Raw genomic sequence first — 15,270 nt, forward strand, 5'->3', positions numbered from 1 at the left:
TATGTTAAGTTATGTAATAAACCCTATGACTCGCTAAAGGATTGTGCAAAATAGAAATTAAAATAAAGTGGAGTTAGCGTTTGTTGATTTCCATCCAAGATCTGAAATAAATAAATCTAAATAAATAAAGGATATTTTTCCGCACAATATTATATGGATAACAGACGATAGCTTGCAGTTAATATTCGTTGACTTTTGCTTATGATATTGAAAAAGGGTGGCAGCTCTCAATTTAATTTCTTGTAAAATGACAAACAAAAATAGCTTATAAGAGCCTATTTTAAGCTCTATATTGACAATTAAGCATATTGTGTTGTCTGGAAGAGATGGCTAATTATCCATAAGTGCCGTCCACATAGTTCTATAACACATAAAATAATTGTTTAATTATTTTTTTGTGTTTAATCCTAAGATTTCTGTACTTTTGTTTTTGGTGTACAATAAAGTATATTAACAATTAATATTATTTATCATGCCAATGACGATGGGCGGTGGTAACAATTTATTTACTTATTTATTTGTTCTTAGAGTATGATTATAACTATTTTGATATTATCAGCATATAGATTACGTTCGAGTGCTGATGAACTGAAATAATATCGTTTACGAAGATATTGAAAAATGTTGCTCCTAAGTTTGAGCCTTGTGACACCTGAATGAGCAATTTATGGCTGAGAACAGTAGCCCTCTATCACCGTAGAAGATCTATTATGAAGCTACGATGAGCACTATTTGCCTTCGGTATATATATTTTATAAAAAAAGCGTGTCACCAGAAAAATACACTAAAATTTAACCTTGAAATTTGACTCTCATCGCACCCAAAGGCGAAGACAAGATCCGACAAAATTAAACAAAAACCGTTACCGTTGTGTTCATGTGATGTATGCAAAAATCTAGTTTGAACATTCGACTATATTTCTCATTTGCACCTCATAAACTTTGTATTTTCTCTTCGTTATACTCCTGTTCGAGATTGGCCGATAGGAAATAAAAATATTCCGCGTTAATTTCAGAGGAATTTGTACACCTAATAAAGGATTCCAGACAAACTGCCTTTACTAAAATATGTGACCTGTAACTTAACCTTTGACCATTTTTTGGTAAATTAAAAAGGGTGCTACAAAACTTACAAAGAATTACATTTAATTATCATATTTTTTAATTTGTATTATTGGTAACTTTTATTTATAGTTATTTCATATTTTCATTAAAATAAAACAAACGAAGACAAATTCGATAGTGAGTTTATTATAAACAATTTATATGCTTACACATATAATGAAGTTAAATTTACTTTTGTTTTGATAGTGTTTATATTTTTAAGCAATTAATTAATATATCTATAACGAACGAACCTACCTGTTTATCGGATCATTTTGGGGATCGTCTGATGATAGTCTCAGTATACCTATCTCTTTCACACGGTATCATTATCATAGCGTCAAAGAAATATTGAATAAATGTGGTGTGTTTATTTGGTGGTAGGGCTTTGTATAAGCCCGTCTGGGTAGGTACCACCCACTCATCATATATTCTACCGCCAAAGAGTAGTACTTACTCAGTATTGTTGTGTTCCCGCTTGAAGGGTGACTGAGCCTGTGTAACAGGCACATAACATCTTAGTTACCAAGGTTGGTGGCGCATTGGCGATTTGAAGAATGTTTGATATTCATGGGGCGCGATTGTCTATGGACGGTGGTGACCGCATACCATCAGGTGGCCCATTTTCTTGTCCGCCAACCTTTGACTCGCATAAAATCTAAGATTGAACTGTATGTTGAACGCTGTTTGGCACGATTAACTAATTAGCAACCATTTTACATTCATAAAAGACAAAATAAATTAATTTACTTTTAATCTTACAAATTAATTAAATAAATTACCTTTATATATTTAATCCTTAAAATGTCTACATACTAATAAAATATTGTGCTCGCCGTTATGTTGGGGTGATATACAAAAGATAAATTGTTTAATATTATTTTTGTTATGAAGTTTGTGTATGTACTCGTACTATAGTCGGTAAGCCTTACTCAATAAATAAATATACTGATTGCAGTCGTAATGAGGGACAACAACGAATTACCAGCGCTAACACAATATGCTTGACAATTATATATTGAAGTTATCGATAATAAAAAACAATGCATCTCAATATTATGCTAAGGAGCCAGTTCTCGCAGACACGGCTAGGGTACATCCTCAATAAGCGCTTAGTTAGCGTTTGCCGTTTGATTCTGCTCCGCTACCGATACAGAGTAGCCGTATACAGATAGCAACAAATTATATATATGTATGTCGTTCTTGCCGATATATATTTTAAAATCTTTAAAGTTGTATCTTTACCTACATACTTATTTAAAAATAATATCAACTTATAATATTACATCAACTTATAATATTAACGATTAATAACTATGAATAACAATGTTTTTATTAGAATTACTGTGTTGGTTAGAAATGGTTATTTTATAAGAAGTAGAACAATTGAACGTCGACGAAACTGTTAACGGAACTTCAGAAGTAAAATTAAAGAGGATATCAGTAGTTAAGTAGAATCGTGTTGTATTATTAATAAAGATATATTAAATCAAGATCTATTAGTAGTATATACCTACTAGTACATAAGTTTAAGCTTTGTTTGCCTTTATTCCTAATTTGATAGGAATAGACTATACTATGTTACCAGCTTATGTCAAAACAATCGAAATTATATTATTGTAGGGCATTCATAGCAATTGTCAGGTACAACTACATCATACATTACAAATTACTAAATAGCTTAAAAATTAGCCGAGATCGTACCAGTACTCTTTAATAACTTCGATTTCTCTCAGTAAATATTATTGAGAATATAAATATATATACGACAAATAGTTATTATTCTACATTGTGGCCTCTGCACTTTCATTACACTGTGCCTACTTTCTCATTATTAGCGCAAAGAGTTGTTTTATTCCGACGTCGTCGAGTTAGCTCACAATTTCCCATTTAGCTGTACTCATCACTTGTTTCATGCCAATATGCACTCTAATCTCAAATGATAAGACTTAAAACTCTTTAAAAGATACTGACGGCAAAATCAGCATATCTTGTGAGACGGACAAATTATGATTTAGAACTCTATGAAGAGAGAATTAAAGTTGAAATTCACGTGAGCGATCGTGTGTCGGAATGGAGGGTTTTTAAGCGGGCAATCGCTCAGAATTAAGGAAATAAGCGCGCTTAATTGGCAAGCGATTATTCGTAAGCGATTTCGCGAATGCTTCGTCGGAATTAGTTTTGTTTTGAGATTGCGATGTTTGTCGCTTAATTTCGCTTTAATTTACCTGCAATCCCGTTAGTTTTGTTTATGTCATACTTTATACAACTTATATTATACTATATGTAATAGCCGACATAGCACAGGGATTAAACACCTAACAATGTACTGAAGATCGCGAGTTCAAACCTGAAAAGCACGATTGAGTTATTCTTAATTTGGGTAAATTTATTTATCTAAGGCACATCAACAATAATATCATAAGATATTGATGATAAAAAAGCGTGGATATAATGCTTGTTGACTTCCAGGCAGGAGACATAACATACATACATACTACTGAGTTTCTTGCCGGTTCTTCTCGGTAAAAACTACAATCCGATTCGATGGTAGCTTTACTTTAAATAGTTTATTAAATGACGATTCAAAAGTGCTTGTAAAAGCCTACTTGAATAAAGTATATTTTGATTTGATTTGATCTCAAACCTATAATAAAATAATAAATAATAAGATATTCCACATCATTATTATATTATTGTATTATGAGCGAATACATTACTTAGTAAGCATCATCATCACCATCCTCCTGCCCTTATCCCAATTTTACTTGGGGTCGGCGCAGCATGTCTTCTTCTTCCATACTTCTCTGTCGGACGTCATCTCACAAGTAACATTCTTTAAAACCAGATCGTCTTTCACACAATCCATCCAAAGAAGCACGACAATGAATATTTTAATAAGTAAAAATTACAGAATTAATTAAAATACCCTTTACAAAATAATCAGAACAAACTTGCGTAGTTCAATGCTACTTTGCTGCAAGTGCAATGTGCAGCCAACGTTCACAGGCAGTTCCTTATTTATATAAATATAGCTTGATTCCTTTTTTACTTTCAGTAGATTATCGTTTCATTATAAGAAAATCAACAAGGAAATTTATCTTTGAATGTATCTTTTCTATTAACTTTATTGTTTACATTTGTTTGTTGCTTGCCTCTATTCAAAATATATAAGGTTAGAATGCTTTATAATCTTTATTACAGGCGTATCTGAAATCTTTACCAATAAGTCCAGTAGTTACTTTATTACACCATAAACTTATTATTGCGATGATTACGGTGGCCCTTATCAAGTCAACCGCGCAGGACCATAGAGTGTGTAAATGGAATTGCTCTCTCTATTTCATAGATAAGACCAAATATATATACTTAAAAACATTATAATAGCCAGATCAGAGGATCCAAAGGGAACGGTATGACCCAGATACATCACTCGGGACAGCTTTATTTTTAATATATTGGGAGACTATTTTGACATGGTCTGAAGGACGAGTGAAGCAGTATAACTAGGCACAAGGGACATACAATCTTAGTTCCTAGGAACTAAGGAACTTTTATCCATTAAATAACTTTTAACCATTCCTTACAATTAAAATTTGTTACGGCGGCAAAGTCTATGGGCAGTGGTGATCACTTCCCATCAAGTGTCCCATTTACCCATTCGCAGTGTAAAACTCTACATGCACAGGTTTCCCAATGTTTTCTACCGATAGCGAGAAAGAGTATAAATACCAATTACGGATATGAAAATTTAGTTTTGCTGGATTTGAACTTATCTTTAAAGATTCACGTTGTTACCTTGACAAAAGCTTTTAATTTAAAAAAAGAACCTTACACTAAATCAATAGGAAATATAGGTGTAGAATCAGACAATTGAAAGCTTACAGATTAACCAAAACACACTTTTTACAAGTCGCCGCCTCCTTCGGCTAATCTTATGGCAAATAATATATCACTTTCGAGAGCCATTGTAACTCGAATCTTTGCGCAATCCTAAACATCAGTGAGCACCTTAAAACTATTATTCATTATTCATCAATCATTCAAAATTAAGTTCTATCACCCGAAGATAAAGTTCAGGTTGTATTACAATAACCGCATTAAAATGTTGTTAATTTGCGACAAATAAAACTATTGTACAGAACCGTCAAAGCGAAAGACAACTTTAACATTTAAAATGGGTCACAGTTATATCGCTTCTATTGTCGTATAAATAAGGATCAAATTCATTCCATAAATACTTTTTCCACTGTTTAAGTAATATGGGTTTCGGTCATTACAAGGTGTTAAGTTTGACGATTTTTTGTATGTTTGCGCAAATCTATGTTTTCCATTGAATTGTTTGAAAACATGTTTCTGGTTCTTGAGAAATAATCCGAAGATTAATACGTTTTGTGATACAAATACGCCGCCTCGAGTACGTACTTATAGCTAAGAGGATTTTAGATTCGTGGTTACGCTTAGTTTCTCTTAAATATGATGTAAGCTTATATGTAAAAATGGAATTTGGTTTTGAAACAGTCCGCTGTGCGTTGAAGAAGGAGTCGACTAAACCATTCACTTTCAACCAGGCTAGGTACCATCCTCTCATCATATATTCCACTGCCAAACAGCAATCATTTGTATTGTTGCATTTCGGCTTGAAGGATGAGTAAGCCAGTGTATTTACAAGGTCGGTAGCCCATTTGCCATTCGCCTATCTTGTTGTTGAAACTTACGATTGGTGAAGATTTTATGTTGTATGGGATGGTTAACACTTCTCACTCTGCCAATATCAAGTAGTGGGGTTCACCATCAGGTGGCCGAGTTGCTATGATAATATTGAATAATATTTAAAAATATGAAAGTAAGTTTGTTTGTTGATTACAGTTCCTATGTAAAATTTATCACTAGTAATATAATATAGGTTAGCGACGCATTGACGGTGTACAGGAAAGCTTGTCTTTGGTAACAATGTATTTACGGTAGTGGCCACTTCGAGTAGCTCACTCTTTAAAACTTTAACTACTCACAACATGAAAAAATATAACAAAGTAACCACTTAGCTACTTACATTTATTAATGTATAACATATATCAATTTCAAGCAAGGCTTCTAATATATCATGTGACGCCACGACGGGTATAAAGATAAAGACTAAAAAAACAACAGACAATGAAAGCAGAATCAAATGTAGTTTACAACGTCGAAAGTAAAGTATAGAAGTTCGTTACTCGTCTAATTGCGAGCGAAATGAAATAGAGAGAACAGCGGGAAATGGGAACTTAATGCGATTAACGACACTCGTTCATTGTGCTGGTGCGTGCTGTGCAGCATGGGAGGCGGCGGAGGACGAGGCGGGAGCGGAGGCGGAGCCAATCAAGCTCATGTGGTTCTAAGTCCATAGGTGTATATATTAAGCCACGGAAGCCAATTTCAAAGATCAATCTCTTCCTTTCTTTATTTGCTTAGTATCATAGTCCAATGTGTGTCTGTATCTGTAGCATTACCCCCAAGTAATATACCTATATTTGACATAATACCATTAAAATAACTAATAAACACCAGACGAGCGGTACCAATATTAGTTAGCTGTCTAATTATTCTAACCGCGTAGGCTGCGGAGCTGAGTTTTCCTATCAGGGATGAAAAATGAGGACTCCGCTGAAGTTTATAATCCAATGTTTTTCCTAATAACACCGTTGTATCGGCTACATCAAGATAGAACGGCAATCCGACATAACAAAAGAATCATTGTAATATGCAGAACTAAAGCATTTACTTATATAATTACCCAACTTCAATAGAACGTTACTTATCATGAAAATCGAATAACAACTATCGTTTAGACCTAGGGTTAACATTTATAAACAAACCACCACACCAAAAAAGTAATCCAGCCCTTTGGATACGTATGGTGACCTTAACACGACCACAAAAAGCCACAAATTACCGACAGGATATAAGTACTCGTAAGCTGCTAATTAAAAGTATCTTTATAAGATTCTACGCTATTTATTTTTGTGCTTTCCTATTTTATAACGGTACATTAATATGTTTTCGTTTCATTGAAAAATGTTTTCAACAATTAAACTACGACGCATAGGTACTGAGCTAAACAATAATCGCGTGGAGCAAACGCTCAGTGTCCTGCGTAAAATCAATCAAAAGCGCGGATGTCGAGTGGCCCGCTGTCGCTTGTGACATAAACTTTAACAGAATAACATAGGACGCTGAATGCATTTTCTTTATTATTTCCTCAAATGCGTTGCCTCGACTCATCGGGCTTTAATTTAAAGAGGATGCCAGTTAATTTTCTTTTTATATTGCTCAAAGTAAAAGTATTTGTAAAAAGATAAAAATCCTTGAAAAAAATATAAAAAAATTATAATAAATGTTTTATAAACGGATTTTATTAAATTGGTATTGTTATGTAACTTGCATTTTAAAAAAATGGTAGTAATTAAGTTTTGTTGAAGATTGTTTGAACTGCTTAAATGTATTAAATATACATTATACATACATGGTTATTGGTAATTCGAAGTATTCCGTAGTATATTCGTTAGGAGGTGGTAGGGGTGATTATTTGCGATAATTTTAACCCCCATATGCATGATGCAAAAGTGAACCATTTTTGAGTTATAACGTTTTTTAGATTTTTTCCAAATAAGTCAAACATGCAACTTCAAAAATTTATTTAAAAAAAGTATCAATTAAAATCTATTTCTTTCTTCTGATTTATAAAAACGAATAAACACTGGTTATTTTTCAATATTAAAACAATAATTATCGGTCCAAATTTAATAAAGCGAGACGGAAAAAGATATTATTTCAATATATATATATATATATTTTTTCCAGAAAAAAACTTTAAAAAACAAAAAAAAAACGTTATTAAACTTGTTTAAAAACATAACCGTTTTCTTAGCTCTCCAAAAATGGATAACAACTAGGAACTTATTTCAAAACAACCGAAATAAAATGACCACAAAGGACGCTGGTGGAAATTCGTATTCGAACAAAACTTAAATTCGCTCTTTGAATGTTTCGCAAATAGGCTTAATACATACCTAACCAATGCAAGATTATTCGCATCGGTTTCCTCTTCACCGGCTTCCCGATGTATCCGTTTATAATAAGCGAATCCGGGAAACTGGTAGTGTTCAGATACGACAAATTAATGTCGAGAGACTCCCAGTCCATGTTGTTAATTACTGAGACGATAAGAATTTATCGATGAACCATTTGAACCATTTCAATAAACATCTTCGCCGCACGACTCTCTGTAACAGAGATACTACAGCAGTCTACAGTGCATAATTCCATCGAAATAGGATTCCATCGAAAATATTTTATAGCTGCCCGTCCCGATTTCAAAAAGCGAAAAACGACAGTCAGTCTCTTTCATTATACTATTAAAAAATAAAATTTCATTCCGTATTCAATAATGTTGCCAGCATTAATAATATCATTACACATTTTCAATAGGCTTACATATGATTCCGCGTAATCTCCTAAATAGCCACCTCGACCTCACGCTGTTATATTCCTTTAATAACCATTTCTATGGGGATTATAACAAATATTCAGTATAATTTTTTACATGAAAAATGTATTAAAGAATTTAATGTTTATTATGTAATCCTAAGGTCTTTATTGGCTTGTAACATTATGATGTAATGAAGGGATTGGTAGGATGTAATGGTTTTGTGCATTAATGGCTAATGGTCATAGATTATGAGTGAGACATTTCACGGTTTGATGCGCGTAGAGAATATGGAACGAATTTATATATACATGGTGTTCATATTTTGTGTGTTATTATTTATTTTTTATTTTGTGCTAGGGTTCTTTGTAATCCTGTCTGGGTAGGTGCCTCCCACTCAACGCATAATATTTTAGCGCCAAACAGCAATACTTGGAATTCTGGTGTTCCGTTTTGAAGGCTGAGTGTACTAGTGTAACACAACATGACATCTTAGTTCCGAAGGTTGGCTATGTAAGTAAAGGTTAACTTTTTAGCTCATTCGCCCGCATACCTATTTTTAAAGTAAAATATTTTGGAACGATCGTTGAATCGTTTATGTAATATAAATTAACATGAATGAAACACAGAGTTGTAATTTCGTTTGTTTATGTTATTTTTTTTTCTAAAAATCAAAACCCGGTTGAGTTCATTTACATATGGTAAGTTACAAGCGATTATTTTAACTGCGATTATTTGTTAAACAATTTAAATGCTTTGTTTATAATTCGAGAGGTTTAATCAATTGTCTCGATACAATTGACGTTACGCTACTTTATACTTGTCTCAACTCAGACGTGTTCTAAGCTAACAGTTCCAACAGACTGTGCTTGTGTAAGCAGCCAGCATCCATTTCCACTTTATACGAACCTCGACAGTGTGCAGAACCAATTTAATCTTCCTAGCATTTGCACGGTCGAGCGGGACTTTACTATTAAATACATGTACTGTAGAACGAGGATTATTTGTTATTAACAGCTTTTCTTTATTAGATTAATACTAATGGATCCCGCTGAGGAATTGTTTACTTATTTATAATATGTATATAAGCCGATCCTCAAGCGAATAATTCTCTTCATTGGCCCACGGTTGTACAGTACCAAGGGCTCACAACATGTAAATATATTGTATATATTTTTAAAAACGAAAGAGAATAAATTAAATATTTTATTTTACCCCCTGTACACATGTTCTCATACTAAGCGTGTAATTGTCGCCCCTTGTAACGCATTAGCACCTCTGCGGAGCGGATCGTCTGCGGACTATTGTTGGTATTGGGAGTGACAAACACGCAAAAAATGCATCGAAAACATTCTTTTTCGATAATAAGTAATTTTGCACTAAACAAAAAAGGTTGAAATTTTAATACAAGGTAAGTTATAATTATTTACACCTTCTGTCCAATTTTCACCCATCTAACAATGTTTTTCACAAAGTTATAAGCAAAAACGCTTTTCACCCTCTCTACCTCCTAGCGTTCACCCCAGAGTGTTGAAAATTTTAATTTGTCATTATTTTAACGTCCGAAACCATGTGGTTTGATGTGATCAAAAAATCATAATGATACTAATTACTTGACCTTCACGGGCTTCATTGACTGGCCTAATAGTAAATAATATCCCAATTAATATTTATAAAAAAGTAATAATTTATGTATAAACCATTACGGTACATTCAGAGGTAACACGGTTATGTAATCTCGTTATTTAAACGACCCTAATTATAGAGGGTGCTGTGAAATGTTGGCGTTACGGTGTGATTTACGTGTTGGAACACGGAGTAAGCGAAAAGATCAACCGAGTTATATTTTTATGCTTTCGTAATAAAACGTGCAATTCTTAGATCTAAGATATTATGCATCCTGTGTCTGTTGTTAAAATGGCTCACTCACTGTTCGAATTGTACACAAGATAGGTTTGCACACACACTTTTGGGCTCAACGTATAATTAGGTAAGTTATATTAAGATATTTTTTACCACAAGTACCTAATATTTGGTCTTTTTTACTGTTTACTTGGATAAAACTCCTATCATCAAAGTTTATCTATACATGTGCGAGCTACCCGTCCTTACTTTGAACGGGTGTAATAATAAACCCGATCGCAGCGCCAACAACTAAGTCCAACTTAAATCATCCAAGGACTCGCTCACCAAAACTGTTGAGGACGACTTCAGTTACACACAGATGTACAGAAGATTTATGTACTTATGGTGGAGTTGAGTAAATTGTTCCGAGACTTAATCTGTACCACCTCAAACAACGGTTGAATGGCGTCACTTTTTTTTCGGTTGCTACACTAATCAACAGTATCAACAACATTAACTTATTGACGCCATTTTGGTTGGCGTCCGTTAAATGATTAACTCGCAAGATGTAAAACATTTTTTTTTGTAATACATTAACAGCCTGTAAATTTCCCACTGCTGGGCGAAGGCCACCTCTCCTTTTGAGGAGAAGGTGTGGAGCATATTCTTAATGTAATGGCACTTTGTAATTTTTTCGTTTATTACAATTTGGTATCCGAGAGGTTTTGCTTGCGTATATTTTTTAACAAGTGTGTACATTAATTTAAATTTTCATTGGTTGTATTTTTCTTATTCATTTGAGTTTATATTATCGGCTAAGTAATGAACACGAGATTACTTGGATGCTTAATTTGTAGAAGTTAGAATTTCTTAAATTGTACCGGTATAATACATTACATGAGAATAATAAGATCCTTCCAGGTGGTCGAAGGAGGAAAATATTATAAATGGACAAGCACAGTAGAAGTACAGTACAATGTTTAGCAAATAAAAGGCATGTTTACTAGACAAGACTAGAATGTCGACATACATTGACACAGTAAGAATATTAACGATTCCTCGTATCACCAATGTACCATGAAACTTGGGTAATAAGATGTTATGTCCCTTATGCCTTTAGTTACTTGGCTCCTTCGCCCTTCAAATCGAGACATATAAATATTAAATACCAAGTGTTGCTGATTGGCCGTAGGGTATGTGATAAGAGGATGGTACCTATAAAGACAAGACGGGCTCGCTCAAAGCTCTACCACCAAGTAAAATATTATAATACTAAAAAGGAAACGGAACTTCTACTTCGTTTGTACGTAGCCCGATAACACGGGTGATTTCTTTGTACTCGCGAGCTTTTAGACGTCTTACAAGGTTATATATATTCTAATCTCCCCTTGACGCGGCATATTTACCTCCTAGCTCATAATGTTCACTGCACGTTACATGCACTCGACGCCAGGTGTCGGGTGGGGGGGGACTGAATTCGATTCCCGGCTATTGAAAAGTTTCAAGAGGCGAAAAGCTTCGACAAACGACGCTAAGTGAATTTCGTGCTCTCGGAAAAACCAGATACGGACTTGGAAACTACTGGTGTCGTATTTGATACCTTTGATTTTATTAATATTAATAACTTTACGTTGGTATGAATTATTATTATTTAATAAAAACTATTTTCGTACAAGCTATTAAGTTTTTCTAAAGTCACATTGTCTTTGAAGGTTTTATTTAGTAATTGATTTTTAACTAACTCTCTGATGAGTTCGAATCTTGTTATATTGAATATGGCTCAGGTTTAGATAGTTTTGATTGTTTACGTAGTTGTATTGTTGTTGAAGTTACTGTTTTCCGATATATTCGCTAATAGATAATAGATAAAATAATTGGAGAAAGTTATAACTTCTGCTTTAAATACCTATAGCTTAATATACTTAATATTTTAAAATATATCATTTATTTAATGGAGATTGAAAAAGGACTTTTTTTGTACCTGGATTATATAAATTGCCTTATTATACCTACAAATACGAAGCGACAAGCGTTGTTTGGACTTTAACGTTTGAGTGAGGTCTGTTCTCGATTTCATGGTTAGTGACAGTTTGCTAATTCTAATTTGTAATCGGAAACAAATTTTACGCAATTGATTCTGAGAAGTCTACGTCTACATTCAAGACGTCTGATAACCGTGACGAATGCCAAAGGAAACTCTCGGCTGCAGGTTACTGTCTCCCAGTGACGTTTATCATATTGGGTATTATATGTATACAGAATGTACTGTTAAAATAAATACATTGGTTAGTATTTGTGGATCATACATGCAACTGAATTTGAAAATATTTAATCATCATCTAGCATATTGAAAAATAACGAATTTAAATAAAATATAATTTTTAATAATCCATTTTATACCTGATGCAAGCAATGAAGCAGGTTTAGATTTATCGTTGTTAAGACTGGAGCGGAGTGGGTCCCTGGAGAGCGGCTTGGTTCCAATTTTTATCAATCCCATTTCATTTCCCCTTACGAAAGTTTTCCTCCAATTTCGCGCTCTCGTCCCGCCCCGCTAGTGACGTAGAGCGAACAATGATTATATTACTATCGATAATAACTTATGTAAACAAATCGATATCGATATATCTGTTGAACATACGTATTTTAGTTAAGAGATTTTTTGAAGAAGCTACTTACAATCTTAATTTTTTTTTAAAGCTCATTCCATTTGATTTAACTACTGCTTTAGAATATTGTAAATAACAATAAAAATAAATATTGGCTACGATGGAAGTAAAAGTTCACGGTTTCATATTAAAAATATATCCTTAATAAATAGTTCCTTTATAGACTGACAATATAGTGGGACGAATATTTCTCAAAAAACAAAAGAATAAATACAGTACAAAATTACATTTTAACTAAAAAAACTGAATTTAGAAAAGTCTGGAAATTATCGATAGCAATAATGTTGCATCACTAAAAGTTAAACATGGGAGTATTCCTCGCACGGCGGACGTATCACAATCATTCCCCGTCGACTTGATCCTGCGTCCTTCGTCTCGCACACTGACCGAGAGCAACTGAAACGTCTTATTATCGACAATATGTATCTACTACGACACAGATCATATGCAGAATGCCGTTTTACACTCTCGCAAGGTTAAGTTTGACCTGTGGTAGGGCATCGAGCAAACTCAAGTTTGTACCACCACAACAGCTAAATACGATGTATTGTTTCGCTCGTTAACGAGTGAGCTGACAAGGGTAATTTAACATCTAAGGGCAGAAGAATCTGACTATACATCACATGGGTGGTTTTGCATCAGCGTTAAAATGAATAATATTGCTTACAATGTCCATAGGTTGTTTTCACTATCAGGCGCATTAACCTATCTGCCTTCCTAAATTAAGTACCGTTTTAAAAAACTCCTTAACATTGACCCAATACGAGAATTAGTTTCAGACAATTCCATTAGTCAGGAATATAAATAATATTCTTCCATTCAATATATGCACCACAATGAAAGCTAAGCGAGACAACAAGTAAGCGTCTAATCCATTACCCACTCGAGGCACAAAGCTCACCGCGGACGCCTCCAAACAAACCTAATTGTGTCGACATTCAATAACCCAGAATAAATCCTTTCCAAAAACCGACCGACCAATTTCGCCACAAAATTCTGAGAACATTTTTTTTTCCACGAGATTTTCGTCTGCGTTTTTCAATGGACGAAGTTTTAATTGTATTTTTTCAACGTTCGCAACAATGTTGACCACTGTGCGCTTCGGGAACAAATGCCGCTGCAAATCTCAAGTTGCACGTTAAGTGTGATGTACAATGAGTCGTGACAATAACGCTCATGAAATGACCATTACGCGGATTAACCGTTTGAAGTAGCATATTGTTACACGCTTTTGTTGATGTTTGTTGTATTTAAAAGTTTATAGTGTTATTGAATTTTGTATAAAATATATCTATTCTATTAATAGTGTGTTTTGCAGTACGTGTGATGCTATAAAAGGAACATATTTGAGACTTACTTGTACTGAGTTCTTATTCAAAATAATTATTGAAATTAGTTTTCTGCCGAATATGCATTACTTATTTATAAAAACGTTGATTTTTTTTTATTCATTTTATTCATTTGCTGCAATCATCAAATGTAACTTAAGACTATCGCACAATCAAAGTCGTAGACATAATCACAGACCGCTTTGACACAGACTCGTATACGTAACCGCGATCGTAAACAAAGATTGCGTCAACTTACAATAATCGTAATATGACCATTGTAATCACTGCTCCTTTGTGACGCCGAAACGTCTGTTCCAAAGTAATGTAATACTTTCCGAGAAAATTGCAGATTTTGTCTAAAAAGTATCCTTGTACGACCATTGTGTGATTACAAGCTGTTTCTCAAGATTATGCTTGACTAATTAATTTTGCTAGGCTCTTAGGCTACAAATTTTAATTTTTAAGGCATGGTTTGCTGGGAGAGCTTAATGCAAGTGGCCTTGAGTTGTCTTTCCTACTACTAACAAGAATTAAGAATAGGGCGGTCATAGTCGGGACTTGACGGATATTGCCCTCACATAACCCGATTTCCCCGTCTAGGCCTAGGTTTATTTTGAATATTTTATCAACATAAAAAAATGTAAGTACCAATCTATTTTGTTTATTTTATAACATTGTTAGGCGTCACTGCTAATAGACAGTAGCACCGTATTTTTAACCATTACTTACACCACCAATCGTAGAAACTAAGGTGTTATTTCCTCTGTGCCTCTTATACTGGCTCACTCACTCTTCAAATCGGAATACTAAGTAAACTGCTTGTCTGTAGAATATATGATCAATGGGTGGTACTTACC

General features: G+C 33.8%; 1 protein-coding gene across 1 annotated transcript in view; it reads left to right on the forward strand.

The window, feature by feature from the left end:
• The window catches only part of LOC113403710 (uncharacterized), a 134,864-nt gene extending 133,568 nt beyond the window's left edge, over window positions 1-1,296 (forward strand). The window contains exon 2 of the mRNA XM_064218594.1: window positions 1,287-1,296. The gene's annotated coding sequence lies outside the window, so the exon portion shown is untranslated. The remainder of the gene's footprint in view (window positions 1-1,286) is intronic.
• The last annotated feature ends 13,974 nt before the right edge of the window (window positions 1,297-15,270 follow it).

The sequence above is a fragment of the Vanessa tameamea genome, chromosome 23 (assembly GCF_037043105.1).
Source record: "Vanessa tameamea isolate UH-Manoa-2023 chromosome 23, ilVanTame1 primary haplotype, whole genome shotgun sequence".
NCBI classification, from domain to species: Eukaryota; Metazoa; Arthropoda; class Insecta; order Lepidoptera; family Nymphalidae; genus Vanessa; species Vanessa tameamea.